The sequence below is a fragment of the Piliocolobus tephrosceles genome, chromosome 1 (assembly GCF_002776525.5).
Source record: "Piliocolobus tephrosceles isolate RC106 chromosome 1, ASM277652v3, whole genome shotgun sequence".
In the NCBI taxonomy this organism is placed as follows: Eukaryota; Metazoa; Chordata; class Mammalia; order Primates; family Cercopithecidae; genus Piliocolobus; species Piliocolobus tephrosceles.
Genome location: NC_045434.1, coordinates 95,987,537 through 96,004,203, shown reverse-complemented (window position 1 = coordinate 96,004,203; position 16,667 = coordinate 95,987,537).

Genomic DNA, 16,667 nt, shown 5'->3' with positions numbered 1-16,667 from the left:
ACTGTTGCCTTAATTTTAGAGCCTGTTATTGGCCTATTCAGGGATTCAACTTCTTCGTGGTTTAGTCTTGGGAGGGTGTATGTGTCCAGTGATTTATCCATTTCTTCTAGATTTTCTAGTTTATTTGCATAGAAGTGTTTATAGTATTCTGATGGTAGTTTGTATTTCTGTGGGATCAGTGGTGATATCCCCTTTATCATTTTTTATTGTGTCTATTTGATCCTTCTCTCTTTTCTTCTTTATTAGTCTTGTAAGCAGTGTATCTATTCTGTTGATCTTTTCAAAAAACCAGCTTCTGGATTCACTGATTTTTTGAGGGGATTTTTGTGTCTCTACCTCCTTCAGTTCTGCTCTGGTCTTAGTTATTTCTTGCCTTCTGCTAGCTTTTGAATGTGTTTGCTCTTGCTTCTCTAGTTCTTTTAATTGTGATGTTAGGGTATCAATTTTAGATCCTTCCTGCTTTCTCTTGTGGGCATTTAGTGCTATAAATTTCCCTCTACACACTGCTTTAAATGTGTCCCAGAGATTCTGGTATGTTGTGTCTTTGTTCTCATTGGTTTCGAAAAACATCTTTATTTCTCCCTTCATTTCGTTATGTACCCAGTAGTCATTCAGGAGCAGGTTATTCAGTTTCCATGTAGTTAAGCAGCTTTGATTGAATTTCTTAGTCCTGAGTTCTAGTTTGATTGCACTGTGGTCAGAGAGACAGTTTGTTATAATTTCTGTTCTTTTACATTTGGTGAAGAGTGCTTTACTTCCAACTATGTGGTCAATTTTGGAATAAGTGTGATGTGGTGATGAGAAGAATGTATATTCTGTTGATTTGGGATGGAGAGTTCTGTAGATGTCTATTAGGTCTGCTTGGTGCAGAGTTGAGTTCAATTCCTGGATATCCTTGTTGACTTTCTGTCTCGTTGATCTGTCTAATGTTGACAGTGGGGTGTTAAAGTCTACCATTATTACTGTGTGGGAGTCTAAGTCTCTTTGTAGGTGTCTAAGAACTTGTTTTATGAATCTTGGTGCTCCTGTATTGGGTGCATATATATATAGGATAGTTAGCTCTTCCTGATGAATTGATCCCTTGACCATTATGTAATAGCCTTCTTTATCTCTTCTGATCTTTGTTGACTTAAAGTCTGTTTTATCAGAGACTAGAATTGCAACCCCTGCTTCTTTGTTTTGTTTTGTTTTCCTGTTGCTTGGTAGATCTTCCCCCCATCCCTTTATTCTGAGCCTATGTGTGTCTCTACATGTGAGATGGGTCTCCTGAATACAGTAAACTGATGGGTCTTGACTCTTTATCCAATTTGCCAGTCTGTGTCTTTTAATTGGAGCATTTAGTCCATTTATATTTAAGGTTAATGTTGTTATTTGTAAATTTGATTCTGTTACTATGATGTTATCTGGTTATTTTGCTCGTTAGTTAACACATTTTCTTCCTAGGATTGATGGTCTTTACAATTTGGCAAGTTTTTGTAGTGGCTGGTACCGGCTATTCCTTTCCATGATAGTGCTTCCTTCAGGAGCTTTTGTAAGACAGGCCTGGTGGTGAAAAAATCTCTCAGCATTTGCTTGTCTGTAAAGGATTTTATTTCTCCTTCACTTATAAAGCTTAGTTTGGCTGGATATGAAATTCTGGGTTGAAAATTCTTTTCTTTAAGGATGTTGAATATTGGCCCCCAGTCTCTTCTGGCTTGTAGAGTTTCTGCTGAGAGATCCACTGTTAGTCTGATGGGCTTCCCTTTGTGGGTAACGTGACCTTTCTCTCTGGCTGCCCTTAACATTTTTTCCTTCATTTCAGTTTTGGTGAATATGACAATTATGTGTCTTCGAGTTGCTCTTCTCAAGAAGTATCTTTGTGACATTCTCTGTATTTCCTGAGTTTGAATGTTGGCTTGCCTTGTTAGATTGGGGAAGTTCTCCTGGATGATATCCTGTGGAGTGTTTTCCAACTTGGTTCCATTCTCCCTGTCACTTTCAGGTATACCAATGAGATGTAGATTTGGTCTTTTCACATAGTCCTGTATTTGTTGGAGGCTTTAGTCATTTCTTTTTACTCTTTTTTCTCTAAACTTCTCTTCTGGCTTCATTTCATTCATTTGATCTTCAATCACTGATACCCACCCTTTCTTCCAGTTGATCAAATCGGCTCCTGAAGCTTGTGCATGCATCACATAGTTCTCGTGCCATGGTTTTCAGTTCCATCAGGTCATTTAAGGTCTTCCCTATGTGATTTATTCTAGTTAGCCATTCATCTAATCTTTTTTCAAGTTTTTTAGTTTCTTTGCGATGGGTTCAAACATCCTGCTTTAGCTCGGAGAAGTTTGTTATTACCAATCGTCTGAAGCCTTCTTCTCTCAACTCTTCAAGGTCATTCTCCATCCAGTTTTGTTACATTGCAGGCGAGAAGCTGCATTCCTTTAGAGGAGAAGAAGCACTCTGATTTTTTAGAATTTTCAGCTTTTCTGCTCTGGTTTCTCCCCATCTTTGTGGTTTTATCTACCTTTGGTCTTTGATGATGGTGATGTACAGATGGGATTTTGGTGTGGATGTCCTTTCTGCTTGTTAGTTTTCCATCTAACAGTCAGGACCCTCAGCTGTAGGTCTGTTGGAGTTTGCTGGAGGTCCATTCCAGACCCTGTTTGCCTGGGTATCACCAGCAGAGCCTGCAAAACAGCAAATATTGCAGAATGGCAAATGCTGCTGTCTGATTGTTCCTCTGCAAGCTTCATTTCAGAGGGGCACCTGGCCATATGAGGTGTCAATTGGTCCCTACTGGGAGATACCTCCCAGTTAGGCTACTTGGGAGTCAGAGACACACTTGAGGAGGCAGTCTGACCGTTCTCAGATCTCAAACTATGCTGGGAGAACCGCTACTCAAAAGCTGTCACACAGGGAATTTTAAGTCTGCAGAAGTTTCTGCTGCCTTTTGTTCAGCTATGCCCTGCCCCCAGAGGTGGAATCTACAGAGGCAGGCAGGCCTCCTTGAACTGTGGTGGGCTCCACTCAGTTCAAACTTCCAGGCTGCTTTGTTTACCTACTCAAACCTCAGCATTGGTGGGCACCTCTCCCTGTTCGGGGTTTTATGAAGCCATATATCACTACTTTTATGCCTGATCATGTTCTTAAGTCAGTTGAGAAGTAAAACAAATCAGAAAACAAAATGAAAATCAAAATCTCATCTTTGACCAGACTTTGTGGCTCCTGCCTGTGATCCCAGCACTTTGGGAGACCAAAGGAGGAGGATTCCTTGAACCTAGGAATTTAAGTCCAGCTTGGGCAACCTAGCAAGACCTTATCTCTACAATAATTATAAAATTAGCTGGATGTGGTGGTGTACACCAGTTACTTGGGAGGCAGAGGTAGGAGAATTGCTTGAGCCACGGTAGTAGGGCTGAGGTGGGAGAATCACTTGAGCCAGGATGGTAGGAGTAGAGTGAGCTGTGACCTCACCACTGCACTCTAGCCTGGGTGACAGAGTGAAACACTGTCTCAAAAATAAAACAAAATAAACTACCTTTATTATTGTTTATGGCTAAGTTGGAGGAATACTGAACCCTCCAGTTAGAGAGACTTCTGTACCCAATGAACTGGCATAGTCAGACACCTTCAGTTCTCCCCTAATGTTTTAGCTTCTTGTGACTTTTTGGTTTCCAAAGAGAATGGGGATGTGTAGAGGCCCCTCCTCCCAGATATGGCAACACACACTGGGGCCTGGCCGTGGAGGGTGGAGACTGGGTGAGAGAAAGCATTAGGAAAAACAGCTAATACATGCTGGGCTTAATACCTAGGTGATGGGTTGATAGGTGCAGTAAACCACCGGGCACACATTTATGAAACAAACCTGCATATCCTGCACATGTATCTCAGAACTAAATAAAATAAAATAAAATAAAATATTTTTTTAAAAATAGAATGATGGATTAAGAACCTCTGAAAATTAATTCTTTCATATAAGAAGCAGTAACACTGGCAAAAGTTGTCAAAATCAACTTTTCAGAATGCAAATAAACTAGAAATTATGGCCTGCACACAGAAAAAAAAAAGTTTCTAGTAAGTAGAAACTGTCCCTTAGGAAACCCAAACATGAATGTTACTAGGTAAATCTTTTAAACGAGCTATTGCAAATATATTTAAAAAATTAGACATATTATTTCTAAAGAACTAAGGAAAACATAAGAACAATGTCTCACCATGTAGAAAATATCAATAGAGAGGCTGGGCATGGTGGATCACGCCTGCAACCCCAACACTCTGGGAGGTGGAGGCAGGTGGATCACTTGAAGTCAGGAGTTTGAGACCAGTCTGGCCAATATGGTGAAACCCCATCTCTACTAAAAACACAAAAAATTAGCTGAGTGTAGTGGCACATGTCTGTGATCCCAGCTACTTGGGAGACTGAGGCAGGGGAATCACTTGAACCCGGAAGATGAAGTTTGCAGTGAACCGAGGTCATGCCACTGTATTCTAGCCTGGATGACAGATCGAGACTCTGTCTCAAAAAAAAATTAAAATTAAATTATAAATATTTTTTAAAAAAGAGAGTATCAATAGAGAGAAATTCTAAAAAAGAACCAAATAGAAATTCCTTATTTAAAATCCAATAATTGAAATAAAAATTTTACTAGAGAGTCTCAACATTAAATTTGAAATGGCCAAAAACAAAAATCAGCAAACTTGAAGACAATTGAAATTGTTTAGTTTGAGGAAAAGAGGAAAAAAGAATGAAGAAAAATGAACAGAACCCCAGTGATATGAATTGGATCTGTGTCAATGCCCAAATCTCATGTTGAATTGTAATCCCTAATGTTGGAAGTGGAGCCTAGTGGAGATAGTTTAGCACCTTCCCCCTAGTGCTGTTTTCTTGATAGAGTTCTCATGAGATCTGGTTGTTTAAAAGTGTGTGTCACCTCCTACTTTGCTCTCATTTTCTCCGGCCCTGGACATGTAAGACCTGTCTGTGTCCCCTTTGCCTTCTGCCATGTTTCAAAGTTTCCTGAGGCCTCCCCAGAAGCTGAGCAGGAACCTCTTTGCTTCCTGTGCAGCCTGCAGAACTATGAACCAATTAAAACTTTTTTTAAAATAAATTACCCAGTCTCAGGTATTTCTTTATAGCAGTACAAGAAGAGACTAATACACCTAGAGACCAATGGGACACCATCAAGCAGACCAATATATACATAATGAAGTTCTAGAAGGAGATGAGAGAGATAAAGAGGAAGAATGAATAGCTGGATAAATAACCAAAAGCTTTCCAGATTTGACAAAAACAAATACCTGTATACCCAAGTATACTCAAGAAGTTCAACAAACTTTACATAGTATAAACTTAAAGAAATCTATATCTAGAGGCATAATGATCAAAATTTCAAGAGCCTGTGTTAATGGGCTTATCATAAATAAAGACATAACTGATATGACAACAATAATACAAAGCAAAGAGGAAGAAAGAGAGATATATAGAAGCAAATATCTTGAATACAATTGAAATTAAATTAACATCAATCTGAAACAGATTGTTGTGAATTAAGAAACTAATTGCAATCCCCAGGTCAAACACCATGTATAACTAAAAATGTATCTAGTAAAAGAAATGACAAGGAAATTTAAGGTATACACAATAAAACATCTATTTAAAGTAAAAAAAAAATGTAAGAATTGAGGAACGAGAAGACATAAGATATATAGAAAAAACATAGCAAAATGTCGGATATAAATCTATCTTATAAGTAATATATATAGATTGATATTTCAATCTAAAGTTAGAAATTAACAGGATGTACTGAGTATTGTGTGGTTAGTCATCCTCATAATCTTGGGGTAAAAAGAGCCTCTCAACAATAGAATTAATAAGAATGATTGAAACATCCAGCCACATGCTTTCTACAAGAGATATATTTCAGACTCAAAGACAAAAATTAGTTCAAAGTAAAAAGATGGAAAAGGTATACCACATGAAACCGTAACCAAAAGAGAGCAGTAGTGATTATGTTAATATCAGACTAAATAGACTTTAAAACAAAAATTGTGTTTTTTGTTTGTTTGTTTGTTTGTTTTTGATGTGGGTCTCGCTCTGTCGCCCAGGCTGGAGTGCAGTGGTGCGATCTTGGCTCACTGCAAGTTCTGCCTGCCAGTTCATGCCATTCTCCTGCCTCAGCCTCCCCAGTAGCTGGGACTATAGGTGCCCGCCACCACACCTGACTAATTTTTTCTTTTGTATTTTTTAGTAGAGAGGGGGTTGCATTGTGTTAGCCAGTAAGGACAAAAATTCTTTTTAGAGACAAAGTAGGACATTTTATAATGACAAAAGATTCAATCCATCAAGAAGACTTAACAAATTTAAGCATACATTCATCAAACAACAGATTCTCAAAATATATGAATTGAAAACTGACAATATTGAAGGGGAAAAAGGCAATACAACAATAATAGACAAAGGTTTCAATACCCCACTTCAATAATTGATAGAACGAACAAACAATAAAACACCAAGGATGTATAAAAGTGAAACACTATAAACTAAATACACTTAGACATCTGTAGAATACTCAGCAAAAAAAAAAAAAAAAACCATAAATTTTCTCCACTGTACATAGGACATACTTGAAGACAGACCTAGGACATAAAACAAGACTCAATAAATTAAAAAGCATAGAAATCATATAAAATATGTTCCCTAACCCATAATAGAATAAAGCTAGAAATCAAGAACAGAAGAAGAATAGGAAATTTTACAAATATGTGGAAGTTAAACTACATACTCCTAAATAACTAATGAATAAAAAAAGAAAGCAAATGGGAAATTTAAAAATACTTCAAGATGAATAAAAATGAAACTCAAAATATATGACATTCAGCTAATGCAGTGCCTGGGGTGAATTTGTAGATGAAAATATCTATGTTAAAAATAAGAGAGATCTCAAGTTAATAACTTGTCATTCTGCCTTATAAAATTCAAAGAGTAAGAACAAACTAAGTCCAAAGCCAGAGAAAGAAGAAAACTGGGAATAAAAAACAATAGGGAAAATTGACAAGCTCAAAAGTTGGTTCTTTAAGCGCGTCAACAAAATTGACAAATCTTTAGCTAGACTGACCAAAAAAAGGGAGAGAGAGAAATGCAAATTACTAAAATCAGAAATAAAAAAGAAGACATCCCTACTGACCTACAGAAATAAAGAAGATTATAAGGGGATATTATGAACAATTTGTATTAACAAACTAGCTAACCTGGATGAAGTGGACAGATTTTTAGAAATACACAAACTACTCAAACTAACTCGGGAATAAATAGAAAATGCAAATAGGCATATAACCAGAAAATTATTGAATTCATAATTTATAAAATCTACCCACAAAGAAAAGCCTAGGACCGGATGGCTTTATGGTGATTCAAAGAATTATTAATTTTAAACTTCCACAAACTTTCAAAAAGTAGAAGAGGAGGGAATATGCTCCAATTCATTATATGAGACCAATATTACCTGATAACAAACCAGAAAAATACATTACAAGATCGCAAGACAATAAAACTGTACAGTAATTTGTTTCCTTTTTTTTTTTTTTTTTGCATATAGACACAAAAATCCTCAACAAAATGCTAATAAACTAAATCTAGCAACAAATAAGAAGGCTTATATACCATGACAAGTGGATGCAAGAATGCTACAACATATAAAAATCAATCTATGTAACATATGATTATAAGATAAAGGACAAAAATCACATGTTAATCTCAGTAGAGGCAGAAAATGTGTTGGACAAAATCCCACGCCACCTCGTAATTAAACACACACACACACACACACACACACACACATACACATGCATACACAAACTAGAACAATAAGGGAACTTCTTCAATCTGACAAAGGGCATTTATGGAGTATCCACAGCTAACATCATGCTTTCTGGTAAAAAACTGGATGTTTTATGCCTAAGGTTAGGAACAAAGATGTCTGCTTTCACTACTTCCATTCAACATTGCGTCAGAGGTTCTACACAGGAAGAATTAGAACTACCTGCATTTGCAAGTGACGTGATCTTGTGTTGTATAGATAAAACTAAGCAATACACACACACACACACACACACACAAATTTTAGAACTAATAAGTGATTTCAGCAATATTGCAGGCTGCAAGATCAACACACAAAAATCAGTTGTATTTTTCTAACAATGAACAATTCAAAAATGAAATTCATAAAACAATTTCATTTACAATAGCATCAAAAAGAATAAAACACAAAAGAATAAATTTAACAAAATAAATACAACTTATACACTAAAACCTATAAAACACCAGTTAAAGAAATTAAAGAAAACTTGAATTCAAAAATATTTTATATTCATGAATTGGAGAACTGTTAACAGATGGCAATAATCCCCAAATTCATAGAGAGATTCAAGACATTTTTTACGAAAATACCAGCTGACTTTGCAGAAATTGACACAATGATCCTAAAGTATGTATGGAAATGAAAGAGATAGAGAATAGCCAAAAATTGATGGTAAAGAAGAAGAAAGTTGAACAAATTACATTTTCCAGTGTAGCAAGTTACTGCGAAGCTACGGTAATCAAGACAGCATGGTACTAGCTTCAGGATAGAGGTATACATCACTTGAATAGAATTGAGAGTTCAGAAATAAACCTTTACATGTATACTCAATTAATTTTGAACAAATTGAAATTGAAACCACAATAAGATACACTGCACATCCACTAGGGATGTTAAGACTAAAGAAAAAAAGGAAAGATAGTAACAAGTGTCAGTGAGGATGCGGGGAAATTAGAACTCTCTTGTAATCTTGATGAGAATATAAAATGGTACAGCTGCTTTGGAAAACAGCATGGCAATTCTTCAAAAAATTAGTTTACCCTGTAATTTTCCTGCTAGGTTTACCCAAGGGAATTGAAAACACAAGTACACAAAAATCTTATACACAAGTGTTTATAACAGCATTATCTATAATAACTAAAAAATGAAAACAAACCAAGTATCCATGAACAATGAATGGATGAACGAAGTATGATATAACCATAAAATAAATTAAGCACTGACCTATGATGCAACATAAATGATCCTTGAAACATTATGATAAGTAAAAATTACAGAACACAGAAAACTAAATATTGTATGATTCAATTTATATGAAATGCTCAAAATAAGCAAATCTTTGGATACTGAAAGTAAATTTGTGGTTGCCTAGGGCTGAGTGTAGGGAGAGAGGGCAGTGGTGAGTGGCTGCTAATCAATATGTGACTTCTTTAGAGGGCAATAAAAATGTTCTGGAATTAAATAATTATGACAGTTGCAGAACTTTGCAAACAGTGAGAACTGCTGAAATTGTATGCTTAAAAATAATAAACTAGACAGATGAGAGAGAGAGAGCAACAGAGAGAGAAAGAGAGAGAGAGAGAGAAAGGCAGAGAGAGAAAATTTGTGACCTAAGATATGCCTACATTCAGAGCCTGACAATTAACCACCCCACACTTCTCTAGACCTGTCATTTTGTCTTAGATTTAAAGCTTAAACTAAATTCTACTCAGCCCTTATACTCTGTCTTTCCGTGTCTTCACAAATAGTCCAACTCTACCACTAAAAATCTAGGCTAGATTATCAAGACAGAGATTCTTTTCCTAATCCTGAAAACCATTTCAGAATGCTGACATAGAATCTATACCTGTGCACTCTTGAAAACCATGCTGAATCTTTACCTTCAGAAATCTTCGAAATGCCAATTTGTCTATGTCTGAAAAAAAAATGCTGCTTGGTTCAAATTCCCAAGAAGGGAAGACACAGAGGATATTGAATCAGCATTCTTTTGTGTAATTCTCTCTTTTCCACATAAAAGACAGTTTTTGCTCTCAGGGATCGAGGTCACACATTTCTAGACCCAAATACAGTAACTGCTTACTCTTACAAATTAAAATCCTAGACCCCACCTCTGTTTTTTTGTGATAATACCACAAAGGGAATCTAACTTCTCAAGCATTATTTGTTGTCAAGTCAACAAACAACCAAACTAAATTTCAATTCAAATTCTCTTTCCCTGTTCAGGTTCTCTCACTCCAACAGGTCTTAAGTTGAAAGAGGTTTTGGTGGCTGCCCATCTCTTTCAGGATCTTTGACCTCTTTCTCAAATGCACTGTCAAGTTACGAATGGGAAGAGACTAGCCAGGTCGTCAAGGACATTGGAGCAAGACAAGTAGGCCAGGACCAGATACCCTTTTAATAATGTCACTGATCAAGCCGGTTTCTCACAGCTGAAATTTTCTCATGATTTTCTTTTTTGTTTTTAGTTTTAATGTTTGTGGGTACATAGTAGGCATAAAATTTATTGGGTGCATGAGATGTTTGGATACAGGCATGCAATGTGAAGTAAGTGCATCATGGAGAATGGAGTAGCCATCCCCTCAAACATTTATCCTTTGTGTTAGAAACAACCCAGTTACACTCTTTAAGTTATTTTAAAATGTCCAATTTATTTGTTATTGACTACTGTCTCCCTATTGTGATATCTCATTGAAATTTCCACATACCTGAATGTTTTGGGGGAAGGAGGTTGTAAGTATAGCATTCTTTGGAGAGGCTAACCCTGCTGCAGTGGAAACATCTAAAACAGAATAAGAGTTATGTAATGAATTGCCTTCTTCTATACCTAAAACTACCAAAGTCCCTTCCTGCCTTAGTTTCTTTTCTCTTGATTCCTTGACCTATAATACACAAGGATGATTTCCTAACTTCATTAAAATCGCTCATTAAAGAAGGCTTCCTGAACCACCCTGCCTCTGCTATCAGTTTTCTCATTGGTTTATTTATTTTTGTTTTCAGAACAGTGTTTTGCCCTTGCATGTATGTATTTGTTCATGTTTATAATTTTCTCCCACTAAAGTGCAGATTCCAGGAGGAATATTTGTCTGTTTAGTTTACTAATATTTCATGTGTACATTCAACTATGGCACATATTAGGTGCTCAATAAATTTGTCAAAAGAATAATTGAATAAATGTATGTTCAGACATAGAAATGAAAATGGGAATTTTGAATACATTTTGACTATTTGCTGCTTCCAATTCCTCCTTTATGAATGTTTTTGTTCTGACTTTGTCATCTATCAGTTTTTCATCTCTTCAAGTTATTTATATTTTTGTTATATCTTTTCAGTTATAGATTTTTTGATTTCCTTACTCTGTCCCTCCACTTTCTCTGACCCTTTCAATTTTTCTATAAAGACACTGACATTTGTTCATTAAAATAAACTCACCATCTAATCATAATTGACTCATTTGTAGATGAGAAAGTTCAAAGTCAATGAATGGCCCAAGCTTCAGGAAATACCAATAAAAATTAAGTACATCATTATATTTTCAAGATTTTAAGCAATTAAATAAAAACTTTTCTATATTTCCTCATCAGAGTTTTTATTAGAAATTACTTTTCACTTCTTTCTCATTGATATTACACAATACGTTTATAAAAATATGTTTTTAGGGTAATTCCATTCAATAAAATTCACCTTTTTAACGATACAGTTCAATGAATTTTGAAAATGTGTATATTCTTTTTTTTATTTTTATTTTATTTTATATTTTTTTGACACAGAGTCTCGCTCTGTTGCCCAGGCTGGAGTTCAGTGGTGTGATCTCGGCTCACTGCAAGCCCCACCTCCTGGATTCACACCATTCTCCTGCCTCAGCCTCCTGAGTAGCTGGGACTACAGGCACCTGCCACCATGCCCAGCTAATTTTTGTATTTTTAGTAGAGACGAGGTTTCACCATGTTAGCCAGGATGGTGTCGATCTCCTGACTTCGTGATCCACCCGCCTCAGCCTCCCAAAGTACTGGGATTACAGGCGTGAGAAAGTGTGTGTATCCTTTTTTTTTTTTTTTTTTTTATTATACTATAAGTTCTAGGGTACATGTTCATAATGTGCAGGTTTGTTACATATGTATACTTGTGCCATGTTGGTGTGCTGCACCCATCAACTCGTCAGCACCCATCAATTCATCATTTATATCATGTATAACTACCCAATGCAATCCCTCTCCCCTCCCCTCTCCCCATGATAGGCCCCAGTGTGTGATGTTCCCCTTCCCGAGTCCAAGTGATCTCATTGTTCAGCTGCCACCTATGAGTGAGAACATGTTCTCTTCTTGTGACAGTTTGCTAAGAATGATGGTTTCCAGCTGCATCCATGTCAATACAAAGGATGCAAACTCATCCTTTTTTATGGCTGCATAGTATTCCATGGTGTATATGTGCCACATTTTCTTAATCCAATCTGTCACAGATGAACATTTGAGTTGATTCCAAGTCTTTGCTATTGTGAATAGTGCCGCAATAAACATATGTGTGCATGTGTCTTTGTAGTAGAATAATTTATAATCCTTTGGGTATATACCCAGTAGTGGGATGGCTGGGTCATATGGTACATCTAGTTCTAGATCCTTGAGGAATTGCCATACTGTTTTCCATAATGGTTGAACTAGTTTACAATCCCACCAACAGTGTAAAAGTGTCCCTATTTCTCCACATCCTCTCCAACACCTGTTGTTTCCTGATTTTTTAATGATTGCCGTTCTAACTGGTGTGAGATGGTATCTCATTGTGGTTTTGATTTGCATTTCTCTGATGGTGAGCGATGATGAGCATTTTTTCATGTGTCTGTTGGCTGTATGAATGTCTTCTTTTGAGAAATGTCTGTTCATATCCTTTCCCCACTTTTTGATGGAGTTGTTTGTTTTTTTTTCTTGTAAATTTGTTTGAGTTCTTTGTAGGTTCTGGAAATTAGCCCTTTGTCAGATGAGTAGATTGCAAAAATTTTCTCCCATTCTGTAGGTTGCCTGTTCACTCTGATGCTAGTTTCTTTTGCTGTGCAGAAGCTCTTTAGTTTAATTAGATATCATTTGTCAATTTTGGCTTTTGCTGCCATTGCTTTTGGTGTTTTAGACATGAAGTCCTTGCCCATGCCTATGTCCTGAATGGTACTACCTAGATTTTCTTCTAGGGTTTTTATGGTATTAGGTCTAACATTTAAGTCTCTAATCCATCTTGAATTAATCTTCGTATGAGGAGTAAGGAAAGGATCCAGTTTCAGCTTTCTACTTATGGCTAGCCAATTTTCCCAGCACCATTTATTAAATAGGGAATCCTTTCCCCATTTCTTGTTTTTGTCAGGTTTGTCAAAGATCAGATGGCTGTAGATGTGTGGTATTATTTCTGAGGACTCTGTTCTGTTCCATTGGTCTATATCTCTGTTTTGGTACCAGTACCATGCTGTTTTGGTTCCTGTAGCCTTGTAGTATAGTTTGAAGTCAGGTAGCGTGATGCCTCCAGCTTTGTCCCTTTGACTTAGGGTTGTCTTGGTCTTTTTTGGTTCCATATGAACTTTAAAGCAGTTTTTTCCAATTCTGTGAAGAAAGTCATTGGTAGCTTAATGGGGATGACATTGAATCTATAAATAACCTTGGGCAGTATGGCCATTTTCACAATATTGATTCTTCCTATCCATGAGCATGGTATGTTCTTCCATTTGTTTGTGTCCTCTTTTACTTCACTGAGCAGTGGTTTGTAGTTCTCCTTGAAGAGGTCCTTTACATCCCTTGTAAGTTGGATTCCTAGGTATTTTATTCTCTTTGAAGCTATTGTGAATGGGAGTTCATTCATGATTTGGCTCTGTGTTTGTCTGTTATTGGTGTATAAGAATGCTTGTGATTTTTGCCCATTGATTTTGTATCCTGAGATTTTGCTGAAGTTTCTTATCAGCTTAAGGAGATTTTGGGCTGAGACAATGGGGTTTTCTAAATATACAATCATGTCATCTGCAAACACGGACAATTTGACTTCTTCTTTTCCTAATTTCTAAATATACAATCATGTCATCTGCAAACACGGACAATTTGACTTCTTCTTTTCCTAATTTCTAAATATACAATCATGTCATCTGCAAACACGGACAATTTGACTTCTTCTTTTCCTAATTTAATACCCTTTATTTCTTTCTCTTGCCTGATTGCCTTAGCCAGAACTTCCACCACTATGTTGAATAAGAGTGGCAAGAGAGGGCATCCCTGTCTTGTGCCAGTTTTCAAAGGGAATGCTTCCAGTTTTTGCCCATTCAGTATGCTATTGGCTGTGGATTTGTCATAAATAGCTCTTATTATTTTGAGATACATTCCAACAATACCGAATTTATTGAAAATTTTTAGCATGAAAGGCTGTTGAATTCTGTCAAAGGCCTTTTCTGCATCTATTGATATAATCATATGGTTTTTGTCTTTGGTTCTATTTATATGCTGGATTAGGTTTATTGTGTTTTAACTTTAATAGTAGAATTTAAAATGATTTGCACAGCATAATTACAGTATTAGATTATTCCAGGTTTGACTATTTACTTTTACTAGTGGCTTTTTAAACTATTAACTTACTAAAAATGTTTTATGTTATTTATTTCTTCTTTATACAGATGTGATATCACTATATTACCCAGGCTGGTCTTACACTCCTGAGCTCAAATGATCCTCCCACCTTGGCCTCCCAAAGTGATGGGATTACAGGCATGAGCCGCGGCACCTGGCTTTAACATGTTTTTGTTACAACTTGAAGAACTCCTTTTAGCATTTATTTTATTTTATTTTACTATAAGTCCTGGGATACAAGTGCAGAACGCGTAATTTTGTTACACAAGTATATGTGTGCCATGGTGGTTTGCTGCTCCTATGAACCCATCATCTAGGTTTTAAGCCCTGCATGCATTAGCTATTTGTGCTAATGTTCTCCCTCCTCCCCTTGCACCTCAAACCCCGACTGGCTGTGATGTGTGTTGTTCCCCTCCCTCTGTCCATGTGTTCTCATTGTTCAACTCCTACTTAAAAGTGAGAACATGCAATGTTTGGTTTTCCATTCCTGTGTTACCTTTAGCATTTCTTATAAGACAGGTCATATGGTTATGAACTTCCTTAGTTTCTGTTTGTCTGGGTATGTCTTTATTTCTGTTTCATTTCTGAGAGAGATTTTCTACGTAGAGTATGTATAGTATTCTTTGGCATTTTTTCTCTCTCTCTCTCTGCTCTTTGGCTATATCATCCCACACCATCCAGGCTTGCAATTTTTTTTTTTTTTTTTAGATTTTTGTTTGTTTGTTTGTTTTTGCCAAGTCTCCTGATATCCTTAAAGGGGTTCCCTTTTATGTGACAAGTTTCTTTTCACTTCTGCTTTCAACAGTCTCTTTTTGTGTTTGACTTATAATAAATTGATTATAATGTGCTTCAGAGTGTTACTGCTGGGGTTGATATTGTTTGGACATATTGATTTTCATGAAACTGGATTGAGTCTATATCTCTCCCATGATTTTGGAAGTTTTCAGCCAATATTTCTTTAAGCTTTGTGTCTCTTTATTTGCTTCTTTTTCCTTCTGAGACACCCACAGTTTATTATTATTTTTCTAATTTTAATTCATGTTCTATATGTGTGTTTTCTTGCATTTCTTCAAGATCTTTAAGATGATTATTTTGAATTTTTTTCAGGCAATTCCTAGATCTCCATTTCTTTGTGACTTACTAGTGAAGCTTTACTAGTTTCTTTTGGTGGTGTCATGTTTGCCTAATTCTTCATTATCTGTGTAGATTGCATTGATGTTTGTGCATTGATGTCTGAATAAACATCTTTTCTGGCATTTAAAGACTGCTTTTGGCAGATAAAAGCTTTCTCCTGTTGAGCATCTATACTGGTGAGATTGCCTCCAGGATCCTAGTAAAGTGGGTTTTGAGCTAGATCATGTGGCTGCCTCTTCATCTACAATGGGACTTGTGCTTAATAGACCTGTTACCAGGGCCTCCAGTGGGTATGAATTCTGTCTGGTCCCCAGATGGACTGAATTACCTCTGGTACATTGGGCAGTAGGGTTGGTGCTAGAATGAGTATCCATTTTAGAGTCCACAGATAGTAGGCCTGTTACTAGGTTTGTCAATGGGTATGGTTTCCTCCAGGTCTTTGAGAGAGCTCCCATTAAGTGACTGGGTAGGTCCCTTTGCAGGCAGTACTTGTCCTGGCCTGCAGTTGAGAGGAGATGAATGAAGTCACAGGGTTGCAGTAATAACAAAGATCTGTAGGCCTGCCTCTGAAGTCAAGGTTTTGTGTATCCTCCTGTTGGTCCCTGGTCAGGCAAAACTGCCCTCAGACCATAGCTGAGAGGGGATGAATCCAAGTTACAGGGCTGTGTCAGGATCTTCTGTGAGACTGAGAGCAGCAGACCTGCCTCTGAGGATCATAAACAGGCTTGTCTTTCTCTATGTTCTTGATTGAGCAAGCCTACACTCAGACCACAGTTATTAATGCCTGGAGCTGAGATTCACAGTCATTTCAAGTTCCACACTTAGGACCGAGGTCAACAAGCTTATTATCTGCAGTGCTTGTGTATGTGACTCCTCTTGTGCTCCTTGACAGATGGCAAAATAAGGCTGTATCCAAGGCCACAATAAAACAAGGCCATTGCTAGGTCTAGAGCTGGGACCACTGTTGGCAGGTCTCCCTCCCAAAATGGCTTTCCTACATCTTGATCTTCACTAGGATTTCACAATCTCCTATCTAAATCCTAAGGCTCCCACTAAGGTATTCTCCCATTAATGGCTGTGAAATTATTGTTGCTGCTGAGGAACATAAGCAATG